The 18799-nt window shown below is 45.2% G+C and overlaps 1 protein-coding gene and 1 long non-coding RNA gene across 3 annotated transcripts in view; both read left to right on the forward strand.

Annotated features, from left to right (window-relative positions):
• RETREG1 (reticulophagy regulator 1) overlaps positions 1–18799 on the forward strand; it is a 156299-nt gene that overhangs the window by 20626 nt on the left and 116874 nt on the right. The window lies entirely within an intron of this gene.
• Positions 3901–6496, forward strand: LOC145517036 (uncharacterized). Its single transcript, XR_014061945.1, has 2 exons — positions 3901–4010; positions 6270–6496. It is a non-coding gene; the product is annotated as an uncharacterized LOC145517036 (long non-coding RNA).

Here is an 18799-nt window from a genome sequence, read left to right on the forward strand (position 1 = left end):
GCACTTCCAGGAGCAGGCTCCACCAATCCACCTGGAAGAATGGTTTTGTGACTGTAGCGCTCCCTCCCACTGGCAAGTTCCCACGTGTCCTCCATCTGGGAGGGTGGGAGAGGCTCTGCTCTGCCTGCTCAGGGGTCCTATAGGTCCCAGGACCAGGGGCTGGAGTTGGGGACCCTGAAGAATTGACATCCATCAAAAAAGATTCGTTCCTGGGGCTTCCTTGGCAGCCCAATGGTGAAGACTCGCCACTTCCAGTGCAGGGAATGTGGGTTCAATCTGTGATCAGAGAACTAAGTTCCCACATGCCACGAGCCATGGCCAAAAAAGTAAAAATTAAAAAAATAAATCATTCATATCCGAGATTTACTCTTGGTTTGAAACACTCCAGAAACACCTTCGAGGCCAGGGGTCCGTGAGGCAGCTGCTGGTCCTCTCTCATGCCTTGTGTACTGATGAATAGCATAAACCCCCCTCCCCGGGCCCATATATCTGTCTCTGTATCTCTTTTCTCTTTTGATTGGACCCATAGGAAAGACCCAGAAAGGGTTTTCCTACCTGGATGACACAGCACAGTCTCGGGCCTGGAGGCAGCCGTGTCAATCAGAATCCAGGCAGACAGTGGCCGTGGGCCCAGAGTGGGCCTTCCTGGCAGCCTGGGCTCTCCCCTCCTGTGCCAGCAACTGGAAGGACATCCACTGGACTTGTACACATGCTTTTTGTTTTTACTTAAGTTTGGAAAACATCTGCCACCCTGTGTTGGTCAGGCAGCCACCCAAGTAAGATTATAATCTCCAGCTTTGAATGGTCTGGACTTCCCTTGTGGCACAAATGGTAAAGAATCTGCCTGCCATGCTGGAGACCTGGGTTCAGTCTCTGGGTCAGGAAGGTCCCCTGGAGGAGGAAATGGCAACCCAGTCCAGTATCCTTGCCTGGACAATCCCCATGGACAGAGGAGCCTGCTGGGGCTACAGTCCATGGGGTCGCAAAGAGTCGGACACGACTAAGCAAGTAACACTTTCACTTTGACTGGCCTGTCCCCATGCTGCCTTTTGTGGGGACAGACGCCCGCCTGTGTCATCACTGTTCTGTCCCCTGAATGTACCTGTGTAAGCTGTGATGACAAGATTCTGGGTTGATGTGATGACAAGATGACTACTTCTGGGTAGTATGTAGTTTTTTTAACGTTTTTGCATTGGATGAAGGTGGGTGATTTTTTTTCCTGGCATAGCTCCTGGGTATGGTGGTCCTGATATTAAGGGAGTGTTTGTGTGGGGAGGCTGCTTACTCGTATTCTTAGGGGGGCATGTTGGTAAATAGAGTGACCCATGAAGCTTCAGTTCAGTTCAGTTCAGTCACTCAGTCATGTCCGACTCTTTGAAACCCCATGGACTACAGCACACCAGGTTTCCCTGTCCATCACCAACTCCCAGAGCTTGCTCAAACTCATGTCCATCGAGCTGGTGATGCCATCCAACCATCTCATCTTCTGTCACCCCCTTCTCCTCGCGCCTTCAATCTTTCCCAGAATCAGGCTCTTTTCAAATGAGTCATCTCTTCGCATCAGGTGGCCAAAGTACTGGACCTTCAGCTTCGGCATCAGTCCTTCCAATGAATATTCAGGACTGATTTCCTTTTGGATGGACTGGTTGGATCTCCTTGCAGTCCAAGGGACTCTCAAGAGTTTTCTTCAACACCACAGTTCAAAAGCACCAATTCTTCGGCACTCAGCTTGCTTTATGGTCCAACTTTCACATCCATACATGACTACTGGAAAAACCATAGCTTTAACTAGACAGACCTTTGTTGGCAAAGTAATGTCTCTGCTTTTTAATATGCTGTCTAGGTTGGTCATAACTTTTCTTCCATGAGGCTTCAGCACACTGATAAAGGAAACTTGATCTTGGCCTTCGGATAAATGGCCCTCCCAGGATGGCAGAATTACTAACTCAGTGCTCAGTCTATTTGATGTTTTTGACATTTGAAACAAATTAAACTGGTGCTTCTCTGTGTTGTGTATTTGTCTGGCTCTTTAGTGGGTGAGTGTGTGAGCTTCTGTCCAATCCTAAGGACGCTGGACAAGGTGTCAGGTGGGATACTGTGGTCTCTCTAGTCTTAAGTCACCTGTCTCTTCTAATTTGCAGTTTCTTATAGTTTGCTTAGCTCTTTCAGCCTTGGCGTCTTTGTTGACTGAGTGTAGCAGCCTGAGAGAATGTCTTCTTCCCTAGCCGGGAGGGAAGAGACAGGATGGTCCTCAGCTCTGCAGGGTGGCCCTGGGGCAACTTTAGGCTCATTCACCTTGACACAGAAGTAGACCTTGCCGTGAGCAGTTCAGTCCAGACACTTGGCCCAAGGGCTGTAAAAGCCTCAGTCCTAGTCCTGGAACATTATAGGCTCAGACCGACAAGGCTAGGGTCTAGGCTGGGTGAATCTTGTTGCTGAGCCCGGGATCTTGACTCAGGAAATGGTATTCTAGGAGACCCATTGGGGTGAGACTGCGATTCTGGACAGTGTATTATTAGGGTGTGATCAAGATTTGATCACCTGGATAGGGGTTGGCTGGAGCTGGGGAGGCAGAGTCCTGGACGGGCTTCCCATGAGGAAGAAGAGAAGGACCAGGGTAAGGATGGGCTGGAGAACCAGGCTGACCCACAGGACAAGACCAAGTGGTGTGGGGGCCACGTGGAAGCACCAGGACTAGGGTGTCCAGTTCCTTGCATCCTTGGGTTTTCAGAGTGAAGAACCTGGAGGAATAAGATCATCGACAGCTGGGGCAGTGCTGTCAGAACTGCAGACTGTCTGATCCTCGTGGGGCCCTGGACAGGGTGCACTGGAACGGGGTCTGGGAAGGAATGAGGACCACAGGAGCCTGCATGATGGTCGCTGTTTCAACCCTGCTATGTAGGGACTTCCCTGGCGGTCCAGTGGTTAAGATTCCTCACTTCCACCACAGGAGGTGTGGGTTCGATCCCTGGTTGAGGAATGAAGACCCTGCCTGCCTCACCAGGGCTCCCAATTTTTTAAAAAAAATCCAAGCAAAACAACCACTCCCCTGCTATCTAGAACATTCTGGTGCTTTATATTGGTTGGTTAAAGTGGGATGCCAAGGGACTCTGAAGATGGTATGTAAACAGAGCAGTGGACTTGGAATCAAGAAGACTCAAACTCTTTCAGTTATAGGCTGCACGTTTTTTGACAAATTGCTCTAACCTAGTCTATTTATAAGTGTATGATTTCCAAATATCTAGCTTCCCAGGTTGTGCAGGAGCATTAAATCAGATGAAGATATAGAAAAACTTGCTGTTATCAAAGGGGAAAGGAAGTGGAAGGGAGGGACAAATTACGAGTATGGAATTAACAGATACAAACTGCTATGCACCAGGCAGAGGTGTGTGTGTCTGTGTGTGCTAAGTCGCTTCAGTCGTGCCCAACTCTGTGTGACCCTATGGACTATAGCCCGCCAGGTTTCTCTACCCATGGGATTCTCCAGGCAAGAAAACTGGAGTAGATTGCCATGCTCTCCTTCAGTGGATCTTCCTGACCCAGCGATCTAACCTCTGCCTCTTACATCTCCTGCATTAGCAGGCAGATTCTTTACCACTCGTGCCACCTGGGAAGCCCACACAGAGAGATAAGCAACAAGATTTTACTGTATAACATAGGGAACTATATTCAATATCTCGCAATAACCTATCATGGAAAATAATCTGAAAAAATACATATATATAACTGAATCGCTTTGCTGTTCACCTGAAGCTAACACAATAAAATGAGATGAAGATGTGAAAATATTTAGCACATGGTAAGTCTTCACGACACCTCAGCTTCTTTCTTTCTCGGGCTCACCCATAAAGGTTCACTGAATTCCTTGCTGTGTGTCTGGCCCCCCTTTCCCTTTCCCAGGAGCTGATCTGCTGCCGCCCCTGCCACTGTGTGTTGCGCCTAGTGTTCACATCTATTTATTTCTGAAGGAAGAGGCCCCAAGTTCAGCCTCAATTTGGATCAGCCGTCAGGTATTACTTCTAGGTTTACGGTTCATGAACTCAGAGGATGTTTGGATGGGAAGTGCCCCGGGGGATCATTGCAGTTCATTGTTTGCAAACCTGGCTGTTAACACGGAGACTCCTGTGCTCCACCCCAAGGATTCCGCTCTCCCAGGTCCAGCATGGAGCCCAGGAATCTGTATTTGGAAAAAGTGTCCTGAGATATTCTGATGGTCAGTCAGTTCAGGGAAGGACTTGACTATCCAGTGTCCACTTTGCAGATGAAAATACTGAGGCATAGAGAGGAAGATGGAGATGTTTCTCACCGGCCGTGTGATTTGGGGCTGAAATTCAAACTTCGCAGTTGCCACTGGGCAGACACACCATATATCTCCTTGCTATTGGCATAAAAACCTATGTAAACCCGGGTGGCTCACTGGTAAAGAATCGACCTGCCGATAGAGAAGATGAAAGTTCAATCTCTAGGTCTGGAAGATCCCCTGGAGAAGGAAATGGCAATCCACTCCAGTAGTCTTGCCTGGAAAATTCCCTGGACAGAGGAGCTGGTGATGAGGGGGTGGGGGATACAGTCCACGGAGTCGCAAAAGAGTCGGACACAACTTAGCGACTAAACAACAAAACCAACCGCGATGCCATGAAAACAGGTGCCTGATCTTGTATTTATTTTTTCCCTCCTCTGTGTTTCTGGGTCTCACTGTCCCTTTTCTGGTCTCCACCACCCGCTCTGCGCCCCCCCCCCAAGCCCCCCTATCCCTGCCTTCCCTCCGTCATGCCCCGTTGCAATGCATGGCTTTGATAGCATCTCTTTTTTCTTCTTCTAGCTCCTTTCTGTGACGGAATCTTGGAGTTAGTCTTTAACTTACTGATAACTCAGCTGGAATGGGCTGTAGAGGTTGACTCACTCACCCTGCTTGGAAGTCAGCTTCTACTGAGCTGCGGAGACCACCCGGGACAGGTTGGGGGCATGGTGGATGGGCAGACACTGTACCCCAGGTGGCGGTGCCAGAAGACCCACTGCTCGCCCGGGTGCTCCTGACTTGATTTGCTCGTGGCTTTTCTCCTAATTCCTTTGCAGAGCTGGGGCAGGGCAGGCCTGATTTCGCCTTGCCTTGACCGCAGTTTGACTTGGTTCCTCTCCAGCTGTGCCCTTGGCCTCTCCCACTCCCTGGGCTGAAGAACACAGATGCCCCGCTGCTCCTCTCCACGGTCTTCTGGTTTGTTCACCGTGAGTTGCTGAGCTGGGCACATTCCCTGAATTCACTGGATTATCACCACTGGTTTCTTCTGGAGCCAGCCCGGCTCCCTCCTCCACTGACTGCAGTGGACCCTTTCTGATTGCCTCAGTCTGATGCTTCCCTGCCTGTGGGTGGCTTCCAAAACGTCTCATCTCCCCAGGTCAAGAGGCTCACCTCTTTATTTTTCTTCATAGCTCTCACCTCTCTTGCTTCTGATTCACTTTTTTGGTCATTGCAACTAAAGAAGTACTTCTTTGGAAAAAAAAAAAGCACTTCTCCGGAGACTTAACACTTCAGAGTTTTAGTTTCTGATTTGCAATTTCTTGAGTCATTACTTTATCTCACTGGATTGCATGATTATCCTCTTCTTTCTCAATTATTTAAAATGTGTATTTAGCTGATTTCTAAGAAATACATCCCTCCTCCCCTTGGCATATCTTCATGCTTAAACAGATTTGAATTTGGGATGCATTTTACAATTCAGAGGGTCATAGTGTATTTGGCAGATTTTTTTCCCCATTGTGGCATGTGTGTGCTTCAGTCGTGTCTGACTCTTTGCAATCCTTTGGACTGTAGCCCGCCAAATTCCTCTCTCCGTTGGATTTTTCAGGCAAGAATACTGGAGTGGGTTGCCATTTCCTCCTCCAAGGGATCTTCCTGACCCAGGGATAGAACCCGTGTCTCCTGCGTTTTCCCTGTTGGTGGTATATAATTTAGTTTCACATAGCATCTTCAGACAGTATTTTTGCTGGATAAAAGACCAGGGAAAAATTAAAGGCAACTTCAGTGAAGATTCAGAATTTTGTGATATTGATGAGGACTGCTGCCAGTACACCTAACTCTTGACAAGATGACGGAGTTATTTTCTAGAAAAACGAGATCTGGAGTTTGAAAAATGTTGTATAAATCACATGAGGCCCTTCTTTTATGATTAGAGCCATGTGATATTAATGTAATGTTTAATAAAGCTCTATCTAGGCAAAGCCTATGGTTCTGTATATTTCAGTAAAGAAAAACTAAACTTCCTTTTCAGATCTCTGTTTTGAAAGAGCTACAAAGCCAACACTATAGATGAATCGGTGTGTTGAGAACTATGGAGAGTTTTAATGCTTTTGTCTTTCTTTCTCTGGAGACAAAAAAAATGTGTTTTTTAGCTGTCAACAGCCTTCATTTCATCATAAAAAGTGAGTTATACTTTACCCAGAAAGGAGGGTTAGATTTTTATACGTGGGTTGAGCTAAATATTGTCCTTTTCGTCCATTAACAAAGAAGTTGTTCTGTTTCTTTTTGTGAATTATCCTTTTCTTTGCTTCTTAAGAAGTGTATCCTGTCAAGCCATTTAATTTGGCCTTGCAAAACTCATCATGAAGTAATGGAAGATTCAGTTAGTGTTTCCTTATCAAATAGATACACAACTAATCCAAAAAAAAAAAAAAGTTTGTTTAGAGACTGTAGTTGGCCACCGAGGAGAGGTTCACAGAAGGTCGCTGTGGTACTTTCACCTCCTTTTCATCGTGCACATTGTCCACACAGCCCATCCTGGGGCTCTGGCCAGCCTGGCCCAGTGCACTGCCTTCTTCCAGTCCTGAGTTGCAGCAGGCACCCTGGAGCCCCATGCACCTCTGGAATGCCTGAAGCCAGTGCAGGGACGTGGAGAAGCTGTGGGCCCGAATGACTTGTGCACAGAACGCTGAGATGATGGGAGACTGGAGTGTAATTTAGTTCCCACGGTGTTGTTTTCCTTGTTCAGCATCTTTATGGAGGGGTGTTCAGCTCTCCTGTCCATGGCTTGGTGGTGGCTTAGTCGCTAAGTCGTGTCCAACTCTTGCAACCCTATGGACTGTAGCCTGCCAGGCTCCTCTGTCCATGGAATTCTCCAGGCAAGAATACTGGAGTGGGTTGCCATTTCCTCCTCCAGGGCATCTTCCCAACCCAGGAATCGAACCTGGGTCTCCTGCCTTACAGGCAGATTCTTTACCAACTGAGCTTCGAGGGAAGATCCCCCTGTCCATGGCTTATAGGCAGTGATTTCAGACTGATTTTATATTAGTTAAAGCCCATAATTTGATAGGAAAATTTTCTACTTAAAATCACAGTGCTTTCCAAAATGGACATCATTTGGCAGTTCCGTGGTCTCCTCTATTTTTTTTTTTTCACTATTAGAAGAGTCATTGTAGTCATAGTCATGTAGATTTTCTCTGAGTCTGTTTTCCTTATACCCTCCCTTGTCTCTGAGCATATCAGTTCAGTCGCTCAGTCGTGTCTGACTCTTTGGGACCCCATGAATTGCAGCACGCCAGGCCTCTCTGTCCATCACCAACTCCCAGAGTCTACCCAAACTCATGTCCATCGAGTCGGTGATGCCATCCAACCATCTCATCCTCTGTCGTCCCCTTCTCCTCCTGCCCCCAATCCTACCCAGCATTAGGGTCTTTTACAATGAGTCAACTCTTCGCATGAGGTGGCCAAAGTATTGGAGTTTCAGCTTCAACATCAGTCCTTCCAATGAACACCCAGGATTGAGCTCTTTTAGGACAGATTGATTGGATCTCCTTGCAGTCCAAGGGACTCTCAAGAGTCTTCTCCAACACCACAGTTCAAAAGCATCAATTCTTCGGCGCCCAGCTTTCTTCACCGTCCAACTCTCACATCCATACATGACCACTGGAAAAACCATAGCCTTGACTAGATGGACCTTTGTTGGCAAAGTAATGTCTCTGCTTTTTAATATGCTATCTAGGTTGGCCATAACCTTCCTTCCAAGGAGTAAGCGTCTTTTAATTTCATGGCTGCAATCACCATCAGCAGTGATTTTGGAGCCCCCAAAAATAAAGTCTGACACTGTTTCCACTGTTTCCCCAATCTATTTCCTATGAAGTTATTGGCCCAGATGCTATGATCTTAGTTTTCTGAACGTTGAGCTTTAAGCCAACTTTTTCACTCTCCTCTTTCACTTTCATCAAGAGGCTCTTTAGTTCTTCTTCACTTTCTGCCATAAGGGTGGTGTCATCCGCATGTCTGAGGTTATTGATATTTCTCCCGGCAATCTTGATTCCAGCTTGTGTTTCTTCCAGCCCAGCGTTTCTCATGATGTACTCTGCATATAAGTTAAATAAGCAGGGTGACAATATACAGCCTTGACGTACTCCTTTTCCTATTTGGAACCAGTCTGTTGTTCCATGTCCAGTTCTAACTGTTGCTTCCTGACCTGCATACAGGTTTCTCAAGAGACAGGTCAGATGGTCTGGTATTCCCATCTCTTTCAGAATTTTCTACAGTTTATTGTGATCCACACAGTCAAAGGCTTTGGCATAGTCAATAAAGTAGAAATAGATGTTTTTCTGGAACTCTCTTGCTTTTTCGATGATCCAGCGGATATTGGCAATTTGATCTCTGGTTCCTCTGCCTTTTCTAAAACCAGCTTGAACATCTGGAAGTTCACAGTTCACGTATTGCTGAAGCCTGGCTTGGAGAATTTTGAGCATTACTTTACTAGCATGTGAGATGAGTGCAATTGTGCAGTAGTTTGAGCATTCTTTGGCATTGCCTTTCTTTGGGATTGGAACGAAAACTGACCTTTTCCAGTCCTTTGGCCACTGCTGAGTTTTCCAAATTTGTTGGCGTATCGAGTGCAGCACTTTCACAGCATCATCTTTGAGGATTTGAAATAGCTCAACTGGAATTCCATCACCCCCACTAGCTTTGTTCGTAGTGATGCTTTCTAAGGCCCACTTGACTTCACGTTCCAGGATGTCTGGCTCTAGGTGAGTGATCACACCATCGTGATTATCTGGGTCGTAAAGATCTTTTTTGTACAGTTCTTCTGTGTATTCTTGCCACCTCTTCTTAATATCTGAGCATATGGGTTGGGTCTTATTTCTTAGCAGAGCAGAGACTAGTGTTATAAACCATCCCAACAATACCAAGTGGACTGTGGCCATTGGTGACTTGAAAACTAGATTGAAATGCAAATTGATGTACCTGAACCAGAGAAGAAAGTGTAGAATAGAGAAAAGACCAGAATAAAAAAGCAAATAGACAAATGTATTTATTCCAGTATGAAAATGAATAAGAAATGATGCTATATAAGCATGGCTGGAAATCATCCGTAGACTGTAATTATCACAAGCTAGACATGAGTCAGCCTGGTCATGCAGTGTTTTTTTAAAGCAATCATCGCACTGAGATGTAGAAATTGGACACAACTTGCTAAAAGAAAGTATACACAGTGAGTTGCAGAACTTGACCTTTTCAATAACAGTTAAACCATTCAGTATGTCTTTATAAGACAGATGGGTATTCATGTATACATATGATTTTATATATATAAGCATACATAATTTAATGTATTTATATATAACATATGATTGCCATATGTAGTATTTACCTACCATGATGTGTGCATGCTAAGTTGCTTCAATCCAACTCTTTGCAACCCTGTGGACTATAGCCCCCCAGGCTTCTCTGTCTGTGGGATTCTCCAGGCAAGAATACTGGAGTGGCTTGCCATGCCTTCCTCCAGGGGATCTTCCTGACCCAGGGATTGAACCTGCGTCTCTTGTATCTCTTGCATTGGCAAGTGAGTTCTTGGCCACTAGCAGCACATGGGAAGCCTTACTGCCATGATAATGTGTATGTATATTATAGTTTGTCATGTGTAATACATACCTGTCTTGGTTTTCTGAGTCTGGATTATCCATTGTCAGATAAAAGATATACATGTAGTACACACTGTTATATTTAAAATGGATGACCAACAAGGAACTACTGTATAGCACATGAAACTCTGCTCAATGGTATGTGGCAGCCTGGATGGGAGGGAAGTTTGGGGGAGGATGGATACATGTATATGTATGGCTGAGTCCCTTTGGTCACAGTTCTCCTGAAACTGTAAGAGCATTGTTCATCGGCTCTACCCCTGCACAAAATAAAAAGTTTTTTTTTAAAAAATGTGCATGTAACTGGCTTGGTAAACAGAAAGGATGTTTTAATTTAAAATGGTATTTGAATTTAATTGGTTGTGAAAAGCTCACCTGCAGAACAGTGTTTACCAGAGCCGGAGACTTAGGGGCTGGAAGGGCTTCTTAATGTTCTCACTTCTAGGAAGCATCTGTTGATACAGTCAGGATCCCTCGGCTAATTTGGAGAAAGACAAGTGTCTATGACTGTTTTAATCGAACTAACAATGATTTTAAAGTGAAAGAAAAAAGCGTTTCCCGGGGTGGCTGAAAGGGCGTGTGACCTGTGCAGCCACGCAGAGCCTGGCGCTCCGAAGGCTCTGCACTTGGGGACTGATGTGCTAAGGCTGCAGTCTTGTAATTCTTAGCCCTTCCGTCGTGGGATCTGTGTGTCTTCAGTGAAGTGCAACAGGACAGTGAAGCAAGGGGAGTAAGGGGCCTCAGCTCACGCATGGGGTCTCCTCACCAGGGGGGATATGGCCGCCCCCTCCCTGCCACTGGGTGCTGGTCCTGCCAGCCTCCCCCTTCCCACCCCACCCAGGATGGCTGCCCCAGAGCGGTGGCCGGGTTGCATCAGCAAGAGGAGGCCTGTGTTCCACTGTGACCCCCCACCCCTCACTGGGGTGCAGGTGTGAGACACAGACCACCCCCTTTGCCCCGGCACCGAGCGCCTTGATGCTCCCAGTGGCCAGTCGGCAGGGGCCTCACCCCTGCCCTGGGTCCAGGTCCCTAACCCGCCCTGGAGGAGGGGCTACAGTGTCTTGGGGAGCCCCCCCCTTTGTTGTGGGTGGGGGCTGCAGCCTGGTGGGAAGGGGAGGTTGATTTCTCCACCACCAGCGCCTGCATGTTCACCTTGCACTGAACTCAGAAAGCCACATAGCCCCCGGAGTGAGAAAGACACCTGTCCACAGCCTCTTCCTCTTAAAAGTCTGTGCTTTTTCACTGCTTCCTGGGGCCTCATGGGCATCCTGCATTGTGACCGCAACCTGTCTCCGAATCGTTGTTCTGCAGCGTTCAGGAATCCTCTGGCCACCTGGGTGTGGCCATTTCTGCTTCAAAATTCCCCCCATGGGGGAGGGGGTCACTGTGTGTGTCTGTGAATTCTGTGAATGGGCGGATCGGCAAGGTCACCTGGGTCTTGGACTCGGGTCAGCCTGTGCCATGTGATATTCGCTGGCAGGTCCTAGTGGTGTTTAGTTCTACTGAGAACCGTCCCATGCCTCAGTGTAATCCTCAGCGTCAGCCAAGCAGATGAGCACTTGTAGACACTCAGACCCAAGGAATGCAGCAGGTTTCAACAAGGTGTTTAAGAAAAGTCTCTCATTATATCTTTATGGACAGGATGGGCAGAAGGTAATGGCAAGCTGGATGGTCTGTCATATTCATAAAGTGCTGGTTAATAATAATGAACTAGGTCTCCGTGGGAATCACCAGGCTCCAGTCCTGATCCGTCCTTGATGAGGATGAGGCCAGATGACACACAGACATCAGATGTGTGTGTGTCACGATGCTGGGTAAGAGAACAAAGGTGATTGATGCCACCAGTAAGGGCTGTAGGTTTGACTGATGGGGTGTCAAACAGACACCAGTGTAATAGGACATACTGAGATTCAAAAGTTGCAACAGAAAAATAAAATCTGTGAAGATTTTAGCTGCCTATAAATTGAAAAGCGTGCTGATAGAGCTATTTAAAAAAATCTGTGTCCAAGTGAGTTAATGAGGTGAAAACTTATAAATACACAAAATCCTGCACACTCATTTTCAGAGAAATTTTATTTGTAATTGCCCCGAATTGGAAGCAACCAAGATGTTCTTCAGGAGGACAAACAGTGGTTGGTGGATAAACGGTGCTGCAGCATATGATGGGATGTTACTCAGTAATAAGAAGAAGCGAGTTATCAAACCATGAAAAGACAGAGGAACTTAAATAAATGCTAAGTGAAAAGAGCCTGTCTGAAAAAGTTACCTGCTGTGTGATTAGAACTATATGACATTTTGGAAACAGGCAAACTCATAGGTACAGTAAAATGACCAGTGGTCACCAGGGTTTATGGGGCGGTGGGGGGGGGGGAGAAGGAGGTATGACCATGTGGAGCTCAGGGGTTTTTAGGGCAGTGGAAATACTCTGGGTGACACTATCATGATGGATACATGACATTCTGCATCTGTCAGAACCCACAGAATGTGTGACACAGTGAGCTCTCCTGTGATCTAGGGATTTGGTTAATGACCTATCAGTATTGGTTCATCAGTCATAACGCATGTATCACGCTGAAGCAAGATGTTAATACTAGGAGACACTGCAGGTGGGGTGGGAGGAGGGGGAGTCTCTGCATAGTCTACTCAGGTTTTCTGTAAACCCAAAACTGCTCTAAAAATACAGCCTATTAATTTTTTAAAAAACTGTATAAGTAGAGCTACAGAGTCTGGAACAAAGGAGTTCAAGGCCCTTCCTAGTTCCTCTACAGATTCCCAGTGGGAGCATTTGGTCTGAAAAGAGTCACACCTGGAGCCTGGCCAGAGTGGGATGGGACACCTGGGGAAGAGGTGACGGGACCAGGGATGTCTGTCCTGACGAGGCGTGATCATGACCCCCACTTTCTGCAACCTTGGTGGTGGCGGCCGGTGTCACTGAGGAGTGCTCTTGGGATCTCTTGAGTCAGTTCAGCACACCCTGAGCAGACATACTCTCCAAACTAGGTGACAGCCCTTCTGGCTGTTTTCATGTAGTAACAGGAGGAGGAAGAAGAGGAGCTTGTGTTTTGGAGGTGTTTTGCAAGGTGGTGAGAGAGCTGGCTTAGAGCCAATCTGTTTGGATTCCCAGATCCTGTCTGGATCCTGGTCCCACCTCCCCTGATCTTGGGGCCTTGAGCAAATTTCTTGACCTCTCCTTGTTCATCTGCAAAATGGGGCTAATCGTAGTAGCTTCCTCATGGGATTGTTATAAGGATTAAATGAGTGAATACATACATTGTTATAAGAATTAAATGAGTGAATACATACATTAAATGATGTCTAGAACCATGCTTGCACTCGCTAGACATCAGCCATTCTATTCACTGCAATGTGGTTCTGGACGGCAGATTTTGAGCCTCTGGGTCGAGGGAGGCCAGCGTTAGGGCACTTTCTCACTCTCCTGTCCAAGCCTCTTGCTGTTATCCTGCTTACCCCGTTTCCCGACCCGGAATGCCTTTGGTGCCTTTTTACCTGGCAAAGTCCGACTGCTCTAGCAGAGTCGACAGCAGCTTCCGCCACCCTCTCTCGAGAGCTCTCTCTGCCTTTCTTATGTGGTCATCGGTCCTCTTTCCTGTTTCCACAGTCTTGTGGAAAGTACTTGGGTTAAACATAGCCGTTTACTTGTCTGCTTCTTAGCTTCTCTGGGATTTAGTCATCAGTGTATCCCCACAGCTAGCCCAAGGCCTGACAGTCACTGGTTATGGAATGAAATGGGATTTCCCCTTCCCCTAGTAATAAAAGGACACTGTAGGAAACTGGATGCAGAAGACATGCTGAGCTTCCCCATGTGAGATGTATTTCAGTAGGACTGGGTGAGGCTTATCGAGGGAATCATGGGTTGAATGAAAAAGTGTAGTCTTTCTCTGAGTAGTGCCACAGAGTGCCAGAATCAGAATCACTTATGGCCGGCAGGCAGGGATTTTTGTTTTGTTTTGTTTTGATGTCCTGTAAGACAGTTTTCATAAAAGAAAAGATTGGTTCGAAACAACTCTGTTCAACTATTTTTTTTTTAAAGATGTACTTATGGACAGAGGAGCCTGGGAGGCTGCAGTCCATGAGGTCTCAAAGAGTCAGACACGACTGAGTGACTTCACTTATTTATTTTATTTTTGGCTGCAGTGGGTTTTCACTGCCGCAGGAGGGCTTTCTTTAGTTGCAGCGAGCAGGGGCTACTTTTTGGTGTGGTGCTGGGGCTTCTCATTGCTGTGGCTTCTCTTGCTGCAGAACTCAAGCTCTAGGCGAATGGTCTCCATACTTGGGGCACACGGGCTTGGTTGCTCTGAGGCATGTGGGATGTTCCCGGGCCAGGAATCGAACCCGTGTCCCCTGCAGTGGCAGGCAGATTCTTTACCACTAGACCACCAGGGAAGCCCTCTGTTCAACTATTTTTTAAAAAAATATAATTTGATTTAGTCAGAGTATAGCCCTCATTATTCTTAAGCTTTAAATTTTATCTATCATAACATTATTTTGTTTAAATATCTAACAAACTTTAACAACCATTTTCAAGAGAGTCTTTGATGAATGATTGTGTGTGTTAATCGCTCAGTCATGTCCAACTGTTTGCAACACCATGGGCTGTAGCCCACCAGTCTTCTCTGTCCATGGGATTCTCCAGGCAAGAATACTGGAGTGGGTTGCTGTTTCCTTCTCCAGGGGATCTTCCCGACCCAGGGATCGAACCCAGGTCTCCTGCAGTGCAGGCAGATTCTTTATCTGAGATCGGTTTCATTAAAAAGTTTCATTATACTTCTTTCCACATGTTAAACTGCATTTGTAAAGTTTATATTTTCCCTGTCCCTTTAAAGTGCTTTATTATCAAAGGTTACTACAGTTTATACCAAAGGGACTCAGGAACCAACGTGATTAAGCTCTCACCAGCCAAGATGGGCCACTTGAGGGTCCATAGGGGTGAGACTCCAGGGGCTGTGGCACATCATTCATAAACAGTGAAAAGAAATGAAGGAGACGAGCTTCTCTACCTTTACCTTAAATCTCAGTATTAGAGAACACTAAGGAACGGTCTCATTTTCTTGAAGGCTGGTAAATAAAGAGAAGGAATCAAGTGTTGATCCTGCCTTTGCCATGAGATCCGTCTCTTCTTGTCATCTGACATTGATGACGGGAAGTTTCTCTTGATAGACATGACCCAGCTAACACCTGAAGCAAGAACGAAGTGCTCCCACCCCGGGGCCCCAAGGAATTATTGGCCAGGCAGCCATCACCAACGGCTGCTAATGTCACAGAATCGAGACACCAGTCACTGTGTACCTCCTGATGGGACACACAGGTCCACCTGTCATGCAGCTCTATAGAAAAAGAAACTGAGCCGAAATCTGGTCAAGATTGTAGATGCAACTGCCAGTTTTCACAGTCTGCAGAAGGGATAAAGGAAAATGTTACACTAAACCACAAGGATACAAGAAATGATTCTCAGACTTTGGAAAGCTTTACTGGACAAAATGAGTCTGTTTCTTCCATGAAAATTTAAGCAAAATAAGTAATAATAATAAATAGAGAGAGAGATGAGGGACAGACAGGAAAACCTACAAATTACAGGAAACTTAAAACTCACATCTATCCGTTTCAATGTATGACTTTTTCAGATTCTGGTTCAGTCTTTCAGTGTTTTCGTGTGTGTGTGTGTGTGTGTGTGTGTGTGTGTGTACGTGTGTGCAAAAGATGACTGGGCAAATGGGAATGCTGACAGGCATCCGATGACATTAAAGAATGTTTGCATTAAGGACATTAAACAGAATTATTAGATGTGATAGTGATATTGTTGTTAGGTTAAAAGTCCCTTTTTGTTTTTGAAGATAAATGACATTTGCAAATTAAATTTAGTGAAGTTTGATATTTGCTTCAAATAATTTAGCTGTGTATGTGGTGGAGAGAGCTTCAGTTCAGTTCAGTTCAGTTCAGTTGCTCAGTCGTGTCTGAATCTTTGCATCCCCATGAACCGCAGCACAACAGGCCTCCCTGTGCATCCCCAACTCGCAGAGTTTACTCAAACTCATGTCCATTGAGTCGGTGATGCCATCCAACCATCTCATCCTCTGTTGTCCCCTTCTCCTCCTGCCTTCAATCTTACCCAGCATCAGGGTCTTTTCAAATGAGTCAGCTCTTCGCATCAGGTGGCCCAAGTATTGGAGTTTCAGCTTTAGCACCAGTCCTTCCAATGAACATTCAGGACTGGTTTCCTTTAGGGTGGACTGGTTGGATCTCCTTGCAGTCCAAGGGACTCTCAAGAGTCTTCTCCAACACCACAGTTCAAAAACATCAATTCTTCAGCACTCAGCTTTCTTTATAGTCCAGCTCTCACATCCATATGAGACTACTGAAAAAACCATAGCCTTGACTAGACATACCTTTGTTGGCAAGGTAATGTCTCTGCTTTTTAATATGCTGTCTAGGTTGGTCATAACTTTTCTTCCAAGGAGTAAGCGTCTTTTTACTTCATGGCTGCAGTCACCATCTGCAGTGATTTCAGAGCCCAAGAAAATAAATCTGTTTATTTTTTAGACTTGTTTCTCCATCTATTTGCCATGTTTCCACTGTTTCTCCATCTATTTGCCATGAAGTGATGGGACCAGATGCCATGATCTTTGTTTTCTGAATGTTGAGCTTTAAGCCAACTTTTTCACTCTCCTCTTTCACTTTCATCAAGAGGCTCTTTAGTTCTTCACTTTCTGCCATAAGGGTGGTGTCATCTTCACATCTGAGGTTATTGATATTTCTCCCAGCAATCTTGATTCCAGCTTGTGTTTCTTCCAGCCCAGCGTTTCTCATGATGTACTCTGCATATAAGTTAAATAAGCAGGGTGACAATATACAGCCTTGACGTACTCCTTTTCCTATTTGGAACCAGTCTGTTGTTCCATGTCCAGTTCTAACTGTTGCTTCCTGACCTGCATACAGGTTTCTCAAGAGGCAGGTCAGGTGGTCTGGTATTCCCATCTCTTTCAGAATTTTCTACAGTTTATTGTGATCCACACAGTCAAAGGCTTTGGCATAGTCAATAAAGCAGAAATAGATATAAAAATAGGAGAGAGCTTCAGTGTGTGGGAATATGAAGAAACAAGACTGGCCATGAATGGAGAATTGTGGAGACTGGGTTTACTATACTTCAGTCTCTCTTTTTGTATATGTTTGAAAGTTACCAAAATAGAAGTTTTTAAAAAATGACCTTCTCTGACAACCAAGATCTCCCAAATATTAGGCAATTCCCATAAAATAAATACATTCATAACTGTTCCTATGATTTGAATTTCAAATCACAAGTCTAAATTATGCTACATATTTTAATTGGAACCATGAGATGAATCCTCATAGGCAGTGTAAATAACTAAAATACCAAAAATATGCACATTTTTCCTAAGTACAAATTATTAATATTAGGACTTTGTTTCTAGACATTTCTATTCTTAACACTTGGACTGCAAAGACACTCATTGACCAAGGAGACTTGCAATCCTATACAATTTTGGCATTTCCACTCCAAGTATTGAATAGTGATTGGGTTGCATTGTCATTTGGCTGAGGATCTTTAATGATCAATGAGACCCTTGGGCAAGATACCAACTAGTCCCTGGCTCAGGGCACATGAGGGGCATCCTCAGGGCTCTTGGAGTTGCTATGGCAATGACCTCTAAATGAGAGCTATTAGCAGCCAGGGCGATGGGTCAAAGTCCTGTCATTCCCTAATTTTTGTATTCCTGGAAGATTGTAATTTCCACTAAAAGAATAAGTAATGACCAGCACTGCTTCAGTTCATTTTGCATTTCTTTGGTTTTTAAGAGATCCTTAAATGGCTTCCTGGCTAGCTCAAAAGATCTTTCAACTTGAGGGAACTTTGCCTCCTAGGTCTTTACCTGACTGCAGCAAAGGCCTTTCTTATGAAACACAGTAATCTTACATTTGCAGATTCCTTCTGATGCAATGTGAGTCACACTGAGTTACAACTCATTTGTGGTGTCACTTTAGTGAGTCACAATCAGCATTTAAAAATATAGTGGAATTGAAGGAAAGTATCAGAAGTCATTATACATTATAAGGACAGATATTACTTTTGAAGCTGATTTCATCTGTGTGTAGGTAGATATAAATGAATTTCATACAGTGGATTATTATCAAACATGTACACCCATGGTGGATTCATGTCAATGTATGGCTAAACAAATACAATATTGTAAAGTTAAAAAATAGAAAATAAACTAATTTAAAAAAAAAATTTTGAGAACTGCCACTTCAGTGTGTTGTTGTTCAGTTTCTCAGTCATGTTCATCTCTTTGTGACCCCGTGGACTGCAGCACTCCAGGCTTCTCTGTCCTTCACCATATCCCATGCTGGCAAAGTAATGTCTCTGCTTTTTAATATGCTGTCTAGGTTTGTCATAGCTTTTCTTTCAAGGAGCAAGCGTCTTTTAATTTCATGTATGCAGTCACCATCTGCAGTGGTTTTGGAGCCCAAGAAAATAAAGTCTCTCGCTGTTTCCATTGTTTCCTCAATTATTTGCCATGAAGTGGCCCAGTGTAGGCCCCCATATTTATTGAATGTGAATACTAGTATAATAAACCACCTGTTTCAGAGGATCTGGGGGAAGGAGCCTGGGGTCTGGGAATCTGTATTTTAACAAGCTTTCCAGGCAGCCAGGCTGCTAACAGTTGCAGAACTATACTTAGGAGACATTGACCTATTCTACCCACGCTGGCCCAAGTCACACACAGACAGTTAGTATTAGAACCAGACCTTGAACTTGGGTTTCCCACATTCTGGGAGAGGGTTTACCCAAAACTTCACCAGCATCTCATGTTGGCCACTTCTCACCAAGCACATTGTATAACCTTCTAATAGATGTCCTGAATGCCAT

This window comes from Giraffa tippelskirchi, chromosome 8 (genome assembly GCF_054371585.1).
Source record: "Giraffa tippelskirchi isolate mGirTip1 chromosome 8, T2T-mGirTip1v1.2.pri, whole genome shotgun sequence".
NCBI lineage: Eukaryota > Metazoa > Chordata > Mammalia > Artiodactyla > Giraffidae > Giraffa > Giraffa tippelskirchi.